Raw genomic sequence first — 13,391 nt, 5'->3', positions numbered from 1 at the left:
AGAGAAATAGAGAAGGAGAAAATGTGTTAATTACATTTTCTGGGAGTTTGGTAAGATGATGTGACTGCCTTTAGTAAACTATATTAATATTATATTTCTAAGCATATGATCTCATTTTAAAATAATTCCTTGAATATAAGAATTCAAGAGATTGGCAAGACAAGAGCGAGTCAAGGGTAAAGTATAAAGGACTTAATATTAATATTTATTGATATTTATGAAAATACAAAAAAGTATATATAAATAAACGGAATTGATGTATTAAAGAAGAAATTCAGTCAATAATTTGCACATTTGGCATTCAAATTATGTATCTTATTTAATTTTTTAGAATCCAATTTTTAAATAGTATAACAATAATATAAGTAATTGAATATGAGTGTATTTATCAAAGTGATTAGAATTAACGTTTGATGTGGGAATATTATATATATCTCTATATAGCTATATATTAAAATCACTCACTATCCCTCAAAAATGTATACACATACATGTGGCCATGTACAGGCACATATTAACATTACTTTACTCAAACAGAAGCATCAATTACAAGTGTTCTGGTTAGCATTTTCAGGTAATTTATTATTTAAACCTAAATGAAACAACACTTTCCTTTTGCTTAAAAATCCTTCAACTTACAAGCATTAATTCTAAAATGTGTTCACAGATTTTTAAATATAGATGCAGTGTCAGGATTTGCCTTGAGTACTATTAAAAGGCTCTGATATAAATTTTGTATTGATAGCTTGTGTGTTTTAGTTTGAAAGTAACAGATAACAGTATCAAATACATGATATGGCCTAGAGTTAGCTTTCCTGAATATCTAACTTTCAATTTTAATGAAGAGATACCTTATTTTTGCCTTCTTTTATCAAAAATTTCAAGAGCTATAATTTTCTTGCTGCTGTCAGAGACAAAGCATGCCGATCTCATACAGCAAGTGTACTCTGAAGGCTATAAATATTTGCTATTCAGAAAACCTCAATGAGGGTTTAGTTATTTAAAACTAAAGAAAGAAAATTACTATTAATAATTGGTTTCAGCTAACGAAATGTTTTTATGCAAATAGGTGGACCCTAAATATGACCTGGAAACAAAAGGCTGCTTAACAGTTACTATTAAGCAATACATTAGTAGATCAATTAAACAGAACTTCTTTTTAATGAATGTGCTGTACCCTCGTTGCCATAGTAACCTGGAAAGAGAAAGCTTCAGAATGCTAATAACATGAGAAACACAACAAAATGTTTGTAAACATACACCTTGAAATTTGTATGATCAGTGAAGTAATAAAAGGGTGTTGCAAAGAATTTCCCAGCACAAGAGAAAGGACACAATTCAGAATTCAAAGTATTACATTATTTTTTTTCATTATGCAGATCAGCCAAGTAACTGCCAAACATTATGAGTCACACTCACATGCATTAGCTGATATAAGAAACATTCTGCTTTCAGGGTTTGGAAGTAATTATGTCTAAAATCATGTAGTATTAAGTATTAGTGAAAAAATCATGTAGGTTATTTTTTCAGAGTGAAGATGAAGCTAAGACAGGGTTAAAAACAAAAAAATTAAATTCATCACGTATGTAACATTTTCACCCAAAGACATAATCTGTATAAGCTTTTTTTCTCCTTTACTTTTTTCCCTCTAATTCTCTTGTTTGAAACCTTTTTTACCCCTTTGTTTTGGTGCATGCATTAATAATATTTGATTTGGCTTAAACAATTCCTAACAAACTGAAATGTCTGGAGCTCTATAGACAAATACTGTTATTAATGCAAGTACAATTACTGAATTGAACAAGAAAAATAATTTGGGCCACTTTAGTTTCTTGACGTCCAATGATAATTACTCCATTTAGATTATACTTTAAAGAGAAACAAAGCAGCGAAATAGCAATTCTATTCATCAAAGAATTAATTTCTTTCCTATTCACTATTATGACAGAGTATTGGATTCTTTTAGAATCTAATAAATCAGAAATTCCTCAACCATTTTGTACTAAATTTCATTCATAATTAGTGAGATAGCAGTTGGGACAAAGACAACATTCCTGTGTCAGTGAAAGCAAAGATAAGATAAAGAGCTTGGCATTGTCCAAGGACATAAGGTTTGTATCCTGTCTCAGGAACCTACAAATCTGACAGAGTGTGAATCTCCCTGTACAGTAGGCCCGGCTGCTTCCGGATTGGCGAAGAGTGAAAAACCTTTCTGTATCCCTCCCAATTAGCTCAACTTGAGTTAATTAGTAGAGTATCATTGCATATTGTTGATTTCATGTCAATAACATAAAGGTGGTCAGTGTGTTTGCTGCTTCAAATAATTACTATTAGAAATGTACTTTATAATGATACATTCCTTAAGGAAAATCATATTTCTCCAGAATCTTGTCCTGGGACATAGGAAGAAAATTACATGTCCCACATGCTACTGTTAAGAGGTCCATATTTTCTTCCTGCCCCTATATTTATTCAGGCTCCACTGTCTAAACATTTGATTGGAAACTGGCACTATTTTGATAATAATCATTAAATATGAATTACCTCATCCTTCTAGGTATTAAAAATTGGGAATTAATTTTTCAAAATTCTGAAGGAAATAAATTTTTTGACACAGTTCACGTTAAGTACATTTTACTGAACAAAAACAGCAGCACAGATTACTGCAAGTGTTATTACTCTTTTAATATGAGAAAAATTTATTACATGAAAATAGCCATCTCCCAAATAACCATAATAAATAAATGTTAACTTTTGTCATATTTGCTTTAGATCTTTCCTTTCATATGAGAAATAAACAAACCATCACATACTTAAACTCCTTTTATCATTCGGAAGCTTAATCATTCTTCTGTGCCAGCAGGTAGCTGTGATCTTGAATTTGGCTTGTAATAATTCAAAACAAAAGTTTCACAGAAAAGAACTCATAAGTAACACAGGGAATGTTTCGATTGCCATATGTGTTATGCTATATCTGGATGTCATACTATGTTTTATTGTTTTAAACTCTTTTTATGTTTAAACAATGAAATTGAACAAGGTCATTCTAACATAGTATTTCTGAACTCGACACATTTTACTTATCCATAAACCTGTTGATATTTAGGTAATTTCAGATTTTACCTTATACAAAAATGCTGCGCTATTTAACATAGCCCTACTATTGTCATTTCCTGGGAGTAAATTAACCCATTTGTTGGACTGTTTGCTTACATTATTTTTTTCTTTTGGTTTTCAGGTTTGTATTGATTAGTATTTGTTTCTGGTTTTCAACAACTTTTTCTTCTCTTACCTGAACTTGTCCTCCTGGACACAGCAATTACCTGTTGTCTCTATCTGTCCTCCTCAGGTACCTATTTGAGACTAGGTAATATATTGGTAATTGGGGTCTGTGCTTCTTTGTGTATACTGCAAATCCATTAGATATTTTGTCCCAAGTTAACGTTTTTAGGCTATTTTTCCTTCCTTCTTTTTCCCAAGTCAAGTACCTGTAGTCAGTTGCACACCAGAGTGCCAGATATTGACCACAGGCTGTATTGGGTGTCAATTACAATGGGAGGCTTTTTCTGAGTGTCTAGTTTTGCTGCATCAAGCCTGGCTTGTTATTGGAGGACATAAAAGTACTTTTGATCTCTAATAGGAATTTAACTTCATCTTCTGGAATAAAGGGCTTGAGGAATGTGGGTAGTAAGCTCCAGTCAGCTATTTACATTTGTAATAAGCCTAGGCTGTTTGACAAGACATGTGGGCCAGAGGTAATCCCAATAAGATGTTAAATAGAATAGATGATCTTCCTTATTGTAAGAGTAGGTTATAGCTAGATGAACAAGGCATTCATTCATTCATTCACTAGATAATTATTTATTCACTTTATTAATCAAAGTCAAAATATGACTTCATTAATAAAGTCATAATAATTTATTGACTATTTATGGGCTTTAAGCCAGACCCTTCGATAAAACTAGGTCTAGTAAGATGACAAGATGAGGTCTCAATCTTCTTGGTATTTATGAAGTTTACCTACTGATAATTTGTGAGACTATATTGTAGCCACATGATAGTTTTAAAAGGAAATACAAAGGGAAATACGTCATTTCTAGTCTGTATACATATATAGGCATATACCTATACCTTCCAATTCAGGAGATTTGTAGATATATACCTATACCTTCCAGTCCAGGAGATTAATATTATAAAGGCTTACTTCTGGTGTGGGTCTGAGGAGTTTCATTCCTGGATGAAATAATTCAGGCATCCAAACTTCTTTAGTTTGTATTGCTACCATCTTAAAAACATGGTCACCACAGATGTCACCACAGAAGAAGAAAACGTATCAGAGGTTTGAACTAGATATATTTCCAAGGCCGCATATGGGTATGAGTTACATCATTCCTATGCATAATATATTGCCAAGAACTTAGTCATGTGGCCCCCAATCTGGCCGCAGGAAAACGTAGCCTTCTAGGTGCCCAGGAATTGGAATTACATTTGTAAGCTCCTAAGTAATGTTTGTTATTTTGTGATTATCAGATTATTTCTGTAAATAATCACAAAATAAATATTAGAAGAAAAAGATGTGTGATGATATAAATATGAATCACTATTTTTAAGATAGGAAGAACTCAGTTTGTCATTTTCATTAACTTTACTCCATCCTAAGACTTTTAAGTACTTCATTGGTGTGAAGTTTCAGAGGACATTCGAAGATGCATTCATCAAGTGTAGTTCAATCAACCTGGATTTTTTTTAAAGTTATGATAATTTTGTTTCAAAGTGCAACCATTATGTTTGAAGACTTGTTGAGGGTCTCAATGACTGAATAAACCACTTTACTCTCCAAAAACTGAATAAAAGCAGTGATACTGTGTTAGTTTTCTGTTGCTGCGTAAAGACTGTATAAGTCCATTCTGACACTGCTAATATAGACATACCAAAGACTGGGTAATTTACAAAGAAAAAGAGGTTTAATGCACTCATAGTTTCACATGACTGGGGAGGCCTCACAATCATGGTGGAAGGCAAAGGAGGAGCAAAGTCACATTCTAGGTGGAGGCAGGCAAGAGAGAAAGGATGTGCAGGAGAACACCCCTTTATAAAACTGTCAGATCTCATGAGACTTATTCACTAACACAAGAACAGCATGGGAAAGACCAACCCTCATGATTCAATTACCTCCCACTAGATCCCTTCCACAACACATGGGAATTATGAGAGCTACAGTTTAAGATTTGGGTGGGGACACAGACAACCATATCACATGATAGCTGTTACCACAAATTTTGCAGCTTAAAAAAACCTCCATTTATTAGGCCACAGTTCTGTAGGTTACAAGTCTAGGTACAAGTGGCTGGATTTCTTTAAGGATATCACAGAAATCAAGGTGTTGGCCAGGCCAGGCTCATATCTGGAGGCTGTGGAAAAGAACTCACTTCCAGGCTTATTAAGTTTTTTGGAAAAATCCAGTTCCTTGTGATTTTTAAGTCCTAGGTCATGGTTTCCTTTACTGCTGTTTGGGAAGGCCATTCTTTTCCCTAGGAGGATGCTCATATTTCTTGCCATTTGGCCAGCAACAGCATATTGAGTCTTTCTCACACTTAAAGTCTTTCTTTCCTGCCTTCCTCTTCTGTTTTTATGGGCCTAGTGATTAGGTCAAGCCTGCACAGGGAATCTTCCTATCTTAAGTTCAACTAGGCCAAATAGCATAACAATACCTCATCAAACTCACCAGTTCCAGGGATTAGGGTGGCACATCTTTTGGGGTGGGGGTAGAAGTGGGGGCATTTTAAAAATTCTGCCTACCACAAATATATTTAAGGAAAGTAATTTTTTAAATCCTTGAAGAAGAAGGTAATGATTCAATAATTGTATTGGAGTACTACTTTCAGAAGAATATGGATATAGTTCTTTTCTAGAAAATCGTTAAAAACCCAGTGTCTTTATTTGCTTCTATTCCCTGCACTGCATTTTATTTATATAGAAACCTCACTTTATTTCATGATTAACCACTCTCATCACAAGGAGTGTAATATAGTATTTTCTCAGTAGGAGATAAATGTAACACTTGAGAATACTTGGATGTTTCCTCCTGTGCAGTAAGGGCTTGTAATAAGCGATAGAAAGACATATTGGCAAATGCACAGATACAAAGCCTATATGTTGTCATTTATATACCAGGACCACGGTACAGGAAAGTCTCTGAGTGTGTAGGTCCCCTATTAATGCCATTTTACATGTTGGATGTTAACAATAAAAAAGTATTATCTCCTTAAAACTTTGAACACGGAACTATGAAGATCAAGAACTATGTGGATTGAATTGTCACTGCCAAGCACACAACTGAGGTTTATATACAGGAAAAAATATGTAATAGTGGTACCCAAGCATATTTTGTAAAAGCCAAAGTTACCTGGTGTAATTTCAGCTAGAACAACTTCAAAAGCTAACAAAAAATGTCAGCAAATATAAATAAATCATGTTTCTTAAAATTTTTACACAGAAAATTACAAAAACTTTCGTAACTTGTATTCATAGCTGGCACACATAGGAAACAAAAATTAACTCTATGTAAGTTATATGTAAGTTTCAATCACTAGGCATGATAATTTCTCTACCCACACAGCATCTATGTTCGGTAAAGCCATTTTCTGTGGCTTTTTTTTTTCTTAATGTTTCATGTCTCTTTTATTTTTATTTATTTATTTTTTATTATTATTATACTTTAAGTTTTAGGGTACATGTGCACAATGTGCAGGTTAGTTACATATGTATACGTGTGCCATGCTGGTGTGCTGCACCCATTAACTCGTCATTTAGCATTAGGTATATCTCCTAAAGCTGTCCCTCCCCCCTCCCTCCACCCCAAAACAGTCCCCAGAGTGTGATGTTCCCCTTCCTGTGTCCATGAGTTCTCATTGTTCAATTCCCACTTATGAGTGAGAATATGCAGAGTTTGGTTTTTTATTCTTGTGATAGTTTACTGAGAATGATGATTTCCAATTGCATCCATGTCCCTGCAAAGGACATGAACTCATCATTTTTTATGGCTGCATAGTATTCCATGTGTATATGTGCCACATTTTCTTAATCCAGTCTATCATTGTTGGACATTTGGGTTGGTTCCAAGTCTTTGCTATTGTGAATAGTGCCACAATAAACACACGTGTGCATGTGTCTTTATAGCAGCATGATTTATAGTCCTTTGGGTATATAGCCAGTAATGGGATGGCTGGGTCAAATGGTATTTCTAGTTCTAGATCCCTGAGGAATCGCCACACTGACTTCCAGGTCGTTGAACTAGTTTACAGTCCCACCAACAGTGTAAAAGTGTTCCTATTTCTCCACATCCTCTCCAGCACCTGTTGTTTCCTGACTTTTTAATGATTGCCATTCTAACTGGTGTATGATGGTATCTTATTGTGGTTTTGATTTGCATTTCTCTGATGGCCAGTGATGGTGAGCATTTTTTCATGTGTTTTTCGGCTGCATAAATGTCTTCTTTTGAGAAGTGTCTGTTCATGTCCTTTGCCCACTTTTTGATGGGGTTGTTTGTTTTTTTCTGGTAAATTTGCTTGAGTTCATTGTAGATTCTGGATATTAGCCCTTTGTCAGATGAGTAGGTTGCAAAAATTTTCTCCCATTTTGTAGGTTGCCTGTTCACTCTGATGGTAGTTTCTTTTGCTGTGCAGAAGCTCTTTAGTTTCATTAGATCCCATTTGTCAATTTTGGCTTTTGTTGCCATTGCTTTTGGTGTTTTAGACATGAAGTCCTTGCCCATGCCTATGTCCTGAATGGTAATGCCTAGGTTTTCCTCTAGGGTTTTTATGGTTTTAGGTCTAATGTTTAAGTCTTTAATCCATCTTGAATTAATTTTTGTATAAGGTGTAAGGAAGGGATCCAGTTTCAGCTTTCTACATATGGCTAGCCAGTATTCCCAGCACCATTTATTAAATAGGGAATCCTTTCCCCATTTCTTGTTTTTCTCAGATTTGTCAAAGATCAGATAGTTGTAGGTATGCGGCATTATTTCTGAGGGCTCTGTTCTGTTCCATTGATCTATATCTCTGTTTTGGTACCAGTACCATGCTGTTTTGGTTACTGTAGCCTTGTAGTATAGTTTGAAGTCAGGTAGCGTGATGACTCCAGCTTTGTTCTTTTGGCTCAGGATTGACTTGGCAATGCGGCCTCTTTTTTGGTTCCATATGAACTTTAAAGTAGTTTTTTCCAATTCTGTGAAGAAAGTCATTGGTAGCTTGATGGGGATGGCATTTAATCTATAAATTACCTTGTGCAGTATGGCCATTTTCATGATATTGATTCTTCCTACCCGTGAGCATGGAATGTTCTTCCATTTGTAAGTATCCTCTTTTATTTCATTGAGTAGTGGTTTGTAGTTCTCCTTGAAGAGGTCCTTCACGTCCCTTGTAAGTTGGATTCCTAGGTATTTTATTCTCTTTGAAGCAATTGTGAATGGGAGTTCACTCATGATTTGGCTCTCTGTTTGTCTGTTATTGGTGTATAAGAATGCTTGTGATTTTTGTACATTGATTTTGTATCCTGAGACTTTGCTGAATTTTCCTATCAGCTTAAGGAGATTTGGGGCTGAGACAATGGGGTTTTCTAGATATACAATCACGTCGTCTGCAAACAGGGACAATTTGACTTCCTCTTTTCCTAATTGAATACCCTTTATTTCCTTCTCCTGCCTAATTGCCCTGGCCAGAACTTCCAACGCTATGTTGAATAGGAGTGGTGAGAGAGGGCATCCCTGTGTGGTGCCAGTTTTCAAAGGGAATGCTTCCAGTTTTTGCCCATTCAGTATGATATTGGCTGTGGGTTTGTCATAGATAGCTCTTATTATTTTGAGATATGTCTCATCAATACCTAATTTATTGAGAGTTTTTAGCATGAAGGGTTGTTGAATTTTGTCAAAGGCCTTTTCTGCATCTATTGAGATAATCATGTGGTTTTTGTCTTTGGTTCTGTTTATATGCTGGATTACATTTATTGATTTGCATGTATTGAACCAGTCTTGCATCCCAGGGATGAAGCCCACTTGATCATGGTGGATAAGCTTTTTGATGTGCTGCTGGATTTGGTTTGCCAGTATTTTATTGAGGATTTTTACATTGATGTTCATCAAGGATACTGGTCTAAAGTTCTCTTTTTTGGTTGTGTCTCTGCCTGACTTTGGTATCAGGATGATGCTGGCCTCATAAAATGAGTTAGGGAGGATTCCTTCTTTTTCCATTGATTGGAATAGTTTCAGAAGGAATGGTACCAGTTCCTCCTTGTACCTCTGGTAGAATTCAGCTGTGGATCCATCTGGTCCTGGACTCTTTTTGGTTGGTAAGCTATTGGTTATTGCCACAATTTCAGAGCCTGTTATTGGGTCTATTCAGAGAGTCAACTTCTTCCTGGTTTAGTCTTGGGAGAGTGTATGTGTCCAGGAATTTACCCATTTGTTCTAGATTTTCTAGTTTATTTGCATAGACGTGTTTGTAGTATTCTCTGATGGTAGTTTGTATTTCTGTGGGATCGGTGGTGATATCCCGTTTGTCATTTTTTATTGCGTCTATTTGATTCTTCTCTCTTTTCTTCTTTATTAGTCTTACTAGCGGTCTATCAATTTTGTTGATCCTTTCAAAAAACCAGCTCCTGGATTCATTAATTTTTTGAAGGGTTTTTTGTGTCTCTATTTCCTTCAGTTCTGCTCTGATTTTAGTTATTTCTTGCCTTTGCTAGCTTTTAAATGGGTTTGCTCTTGCTTTTCTAGTTCTTTTAATTGTGATGTTAGGGTGTCAATTTTGGGTCTTTCCTGCTTTCTCTTGTGGGCATTTAGTGCTATAAATTTCCCTGTACACACTGCTTTCAATGTGTCCCAGAGTTTCTGGTATGTTGTGTCTTTGTTCTCGTTGGTTTCAAAGAACATCTTTATTTCTGCCTTCATTTCATTATGTACCCAGTAGTCATTCAGGAGCAGGTTGTTCAGTTTCCGTGTAGTTGAGTGGTTTTGAGTGAGTTTCTTAATCCTGAGTTCTAGTTTGATTGCACTGTGGTCTGACAGACAGTTTGTTATAATTTCTGATCTTTTACATTTGCTGAGGAGTGCTTTACTTCCAACTATGTGGTCAATTTTGGAATAGGTGTGGTGTGGTGCTGAAAAAAATGTATATTCTTTTGATTTGGGGTGGAGAGTTCTGTAGATGTCTATTAGATCCGCTTGGTGCAGAGCTGAGTTCAATTCCTGTGTATCCTTGGTAACTTTCTGTCTCGTTGATCTGTCCAATGTTGACAGTGGGGTGTTAAAGTCTCCCATTATTATTGTGTGAGAGTCTAAGTCTCTTTGTAGGTCACTCAGGACTTGCTTTATGAATCTGGGTGCTCCTGTATTGGGTGCATATATATTTAGGATAGTTAGCTCTTCTTGTTGAATTGATCCCTTTACCATTATGTAATGGCCTTCTTTGTCTCTTTTGATCTTTGTTGGTTTGAAGTCTGTTTTATCAGAGACTAGGATTGCAACCCCTGCCTTTTTTTGTTTTCCATTTGCTTGGTAGATCTTCCTCCATCCTTTTATTTTGAGCCTATGTGTGTCTCTGCACATGAGATGGGTTTCCTGAATACAGCACACTGATGGGTCTTGACTCTTTATCCAATTTGCCAGTCTGTGTCTTCTAATTGGTTCTGCGGCTTTTTTCCTTCTCACATTTAGCTGTAGTTTGCACAAGAAATACAAAATTCCTTCAATAACAGTCTAAAATATATTAAATGGCACTGAAATTATTCAACATTACGAAAAAGTGTAAGGTCTATATACATAAAATCAGTGAATTTGTTGTAAACAAATTAGGATTTTTGTATTCAAGTGAATCTTCTTCAAAAAGTTATCTAGGATGTCTAAAGAGTTACCTTTATTAACATTGCCATTAAGCAATGGATTTTTGTAGAGTTATAATTCAGCAAAGCATTTTTGTAACATATCCATTGAATGAATATTTGTCCCAATTACATTGTGCTTTTTATTTTTATTTTTTCCTGTTGGAGTGTGTAGCTGTTGCCCTTAAAACCCACAGGACATTTGTGTTAAATGTTCTCATCAGTAGTGACTATTCTTCTTTTGATGATTTATTTGATTTATTAAACATTTACAGTTTAACTTGTTGTTAAGTCTAATTTCTAAGGTAGGTGAAAAAGACATTCTTGAGGCCGAGCATGGGGGCTCACTCCTGTAATCCCAGCACTTTGAGGGCTGAGGCAGGTGTATCACCTGAGGTCGGGAGTTCAAGACCAGCCTGACCAACATGGAGAAACCCCGTCTCTATTAAAAATACAAAATTAATTGGGCATGGTGGCACACGCCTGTATGCCTGTAATCCCAGCTACTTAGGAGACTGAGGCAAGAGAATCGCTTGAACTCGGGAGGCAGAAGTTGTGGTGAGCTGAGATCATGCCATTGCACTCCAGCCTGGGCAACAAGAGTGAAGCTATATCTCAAACAAAGAAAAAAAGAAAAGAAAGAAAGAAAAAGGCATTCTTGCTCCCAATATAGTGTATTAACATTCTTCACTTGTCCAAAGTAACTTCTAGATTTCAGACTCTTTATTTTCCAGTTTCATATAAAACCCATATTTTCCTTTGTAACTTATGCTCCTTTACTCAACCAACCACATTATTCCTCCTTCTTCCTTTATACACTAAAAACCTTACTAGTTTTGTGATGTTGGACAAGTTAACATTTCTATACTTCGTTGCACTAATTGTACCCACCACATATAATTACTGTTTCCTGGACCATGGGTCTTCTTCTTTCCAGGATCCAAAACTATGATGAATATTACTAATCTATTTTCAGTTTCATATGGGGTCCCTTCATATGCTAATGTGCCCCTAAGACATACAGGTGTACCTCAGTGATTTGGTGGGTTGGCTTTAGATCACAGCAGTAAAGTTAAGATTGCTATAAAGTTAGTTACACAAACTTTTTGGTTTCCTGGTGCATAAAAAAGCTATGTTTACCCTGTACCATAGCCTCTTAAGCATGCAATAGCATTATCTCTTAAAAAAGTACATACCTTAATTAGAAATATTTTATTGCTAAAAATGCTTTAAATCATCCAAACCTTTAGCAAGTCATAATCTTTCTGATTGGAAATCTTGTCTTAATGTTGATGGCTGCTGACTGAACAGGGTAGTGGTTGCTGAAGGCTGCATTGATTGTGGCAATTTCTTAAGACAGTACAATGATGCTTGCCACATCAATTGACTCTTTCATTTATAGCCAAAGATTTCTCTATAGCATACAATGCTGTTTGGCAGCATTTTATTCACAGTAGAACTTCTTTTAAAATTGGAGTTAATCCTCTCAAACCCTGCTGCTGCTTTATAAACTAACTTCTAAATCATTTGTTGTCATTTCAGCAATGTTCACAGCATCTTCACCAGGAATAAATTTCATCTCAAGAAATTAATTTATTTGCTCACCCATAAGAAGAAACTCTTAAACTGTTGAAGTTATATCATGAGATTGGGGCAATTCAGTTACATCTTCAGGTACTACTTCTAATTTTAGTTATCTTGCTATTTCTATCACATCTGCTGTGATATCCCCTAGTGAAATCTTGAAACTTTTAAAGTCATGTATAAGGGATGAAACCGACTTCTTCCAAACTCCAGTTAATGTTGATATCTTGACCTTCTCCCATGAAACATGAATGTTCTTAATGGCATTTAGAACGGTGATTTCTTTTCAGAAGGCTTTTAATTTACTTTGCCCAGATCCATCAGAGGACTCACTATCTACGGCAGCTGTATCCTTGCAAAATGCAATTCTGAATAACTGAATTTGATAGTCAAAATTACTCATTAATTCATGTGCTACAAAATGGACGTTGTGTTAGCAGGTATACAAACAACATTCATCTTCCTGTCCATCTCTATCAGAGTTCTTGGGTGCATTGTCAATGAGCAGTAATATTTTGAAAAGAATCTTTTTATCTGAGCAGTAGGTCTCAACAGAAGGCATAAAATAGTAAAACTTGCTCTAAACAGATGTGCTGTTATCTAGGCTTTGATGGATCATTTTAGAACATAGGCAGAGTAAATATTGTGACATTTTTAAGGCTTCTAGAATTTCTGAATCGTAAATAAACATTAGCTTCAACTTAAAGTCACCTGATACTTCAGCCTCTAACAAAAGAGTCAGCCTGTTCTTCGAAGCCAGGCATTGACTTCTCCTTTCTAGTTATGAGTCCTAGATGGCATCTTCTTCCAGTATAAGGGTGTTTCATCCACATTGAAAATCTGTTTACTGTAGCCACCTTCATCAATTATATTAGCTTGATCTTCTAGGTAACTTGCTGCAGCTTGCACATTTGCATTTGCTGCTTCACCTG

The sequence above is a fragment of the Pan troglodytes genome, chromosome 4, assembly GCF_028858775.2.
Source record: "Pan troglodytes isolate AG18354 chromosome 4, NHGRI_mPanTro3-v2.0_pri, whole genome shotgun sequence".
NCBI classification, from domain to species: domain Eukaryota; kingdom Metazoa; phylum Chordata; class Mammalia; order Primates; family Hominidae; genus Pan; species Pan troglodytes.
The sequence above is the reverse complement of the archived record's forward strand: the minus strand, read 5'-3'. Positions refer to the sequence as shown.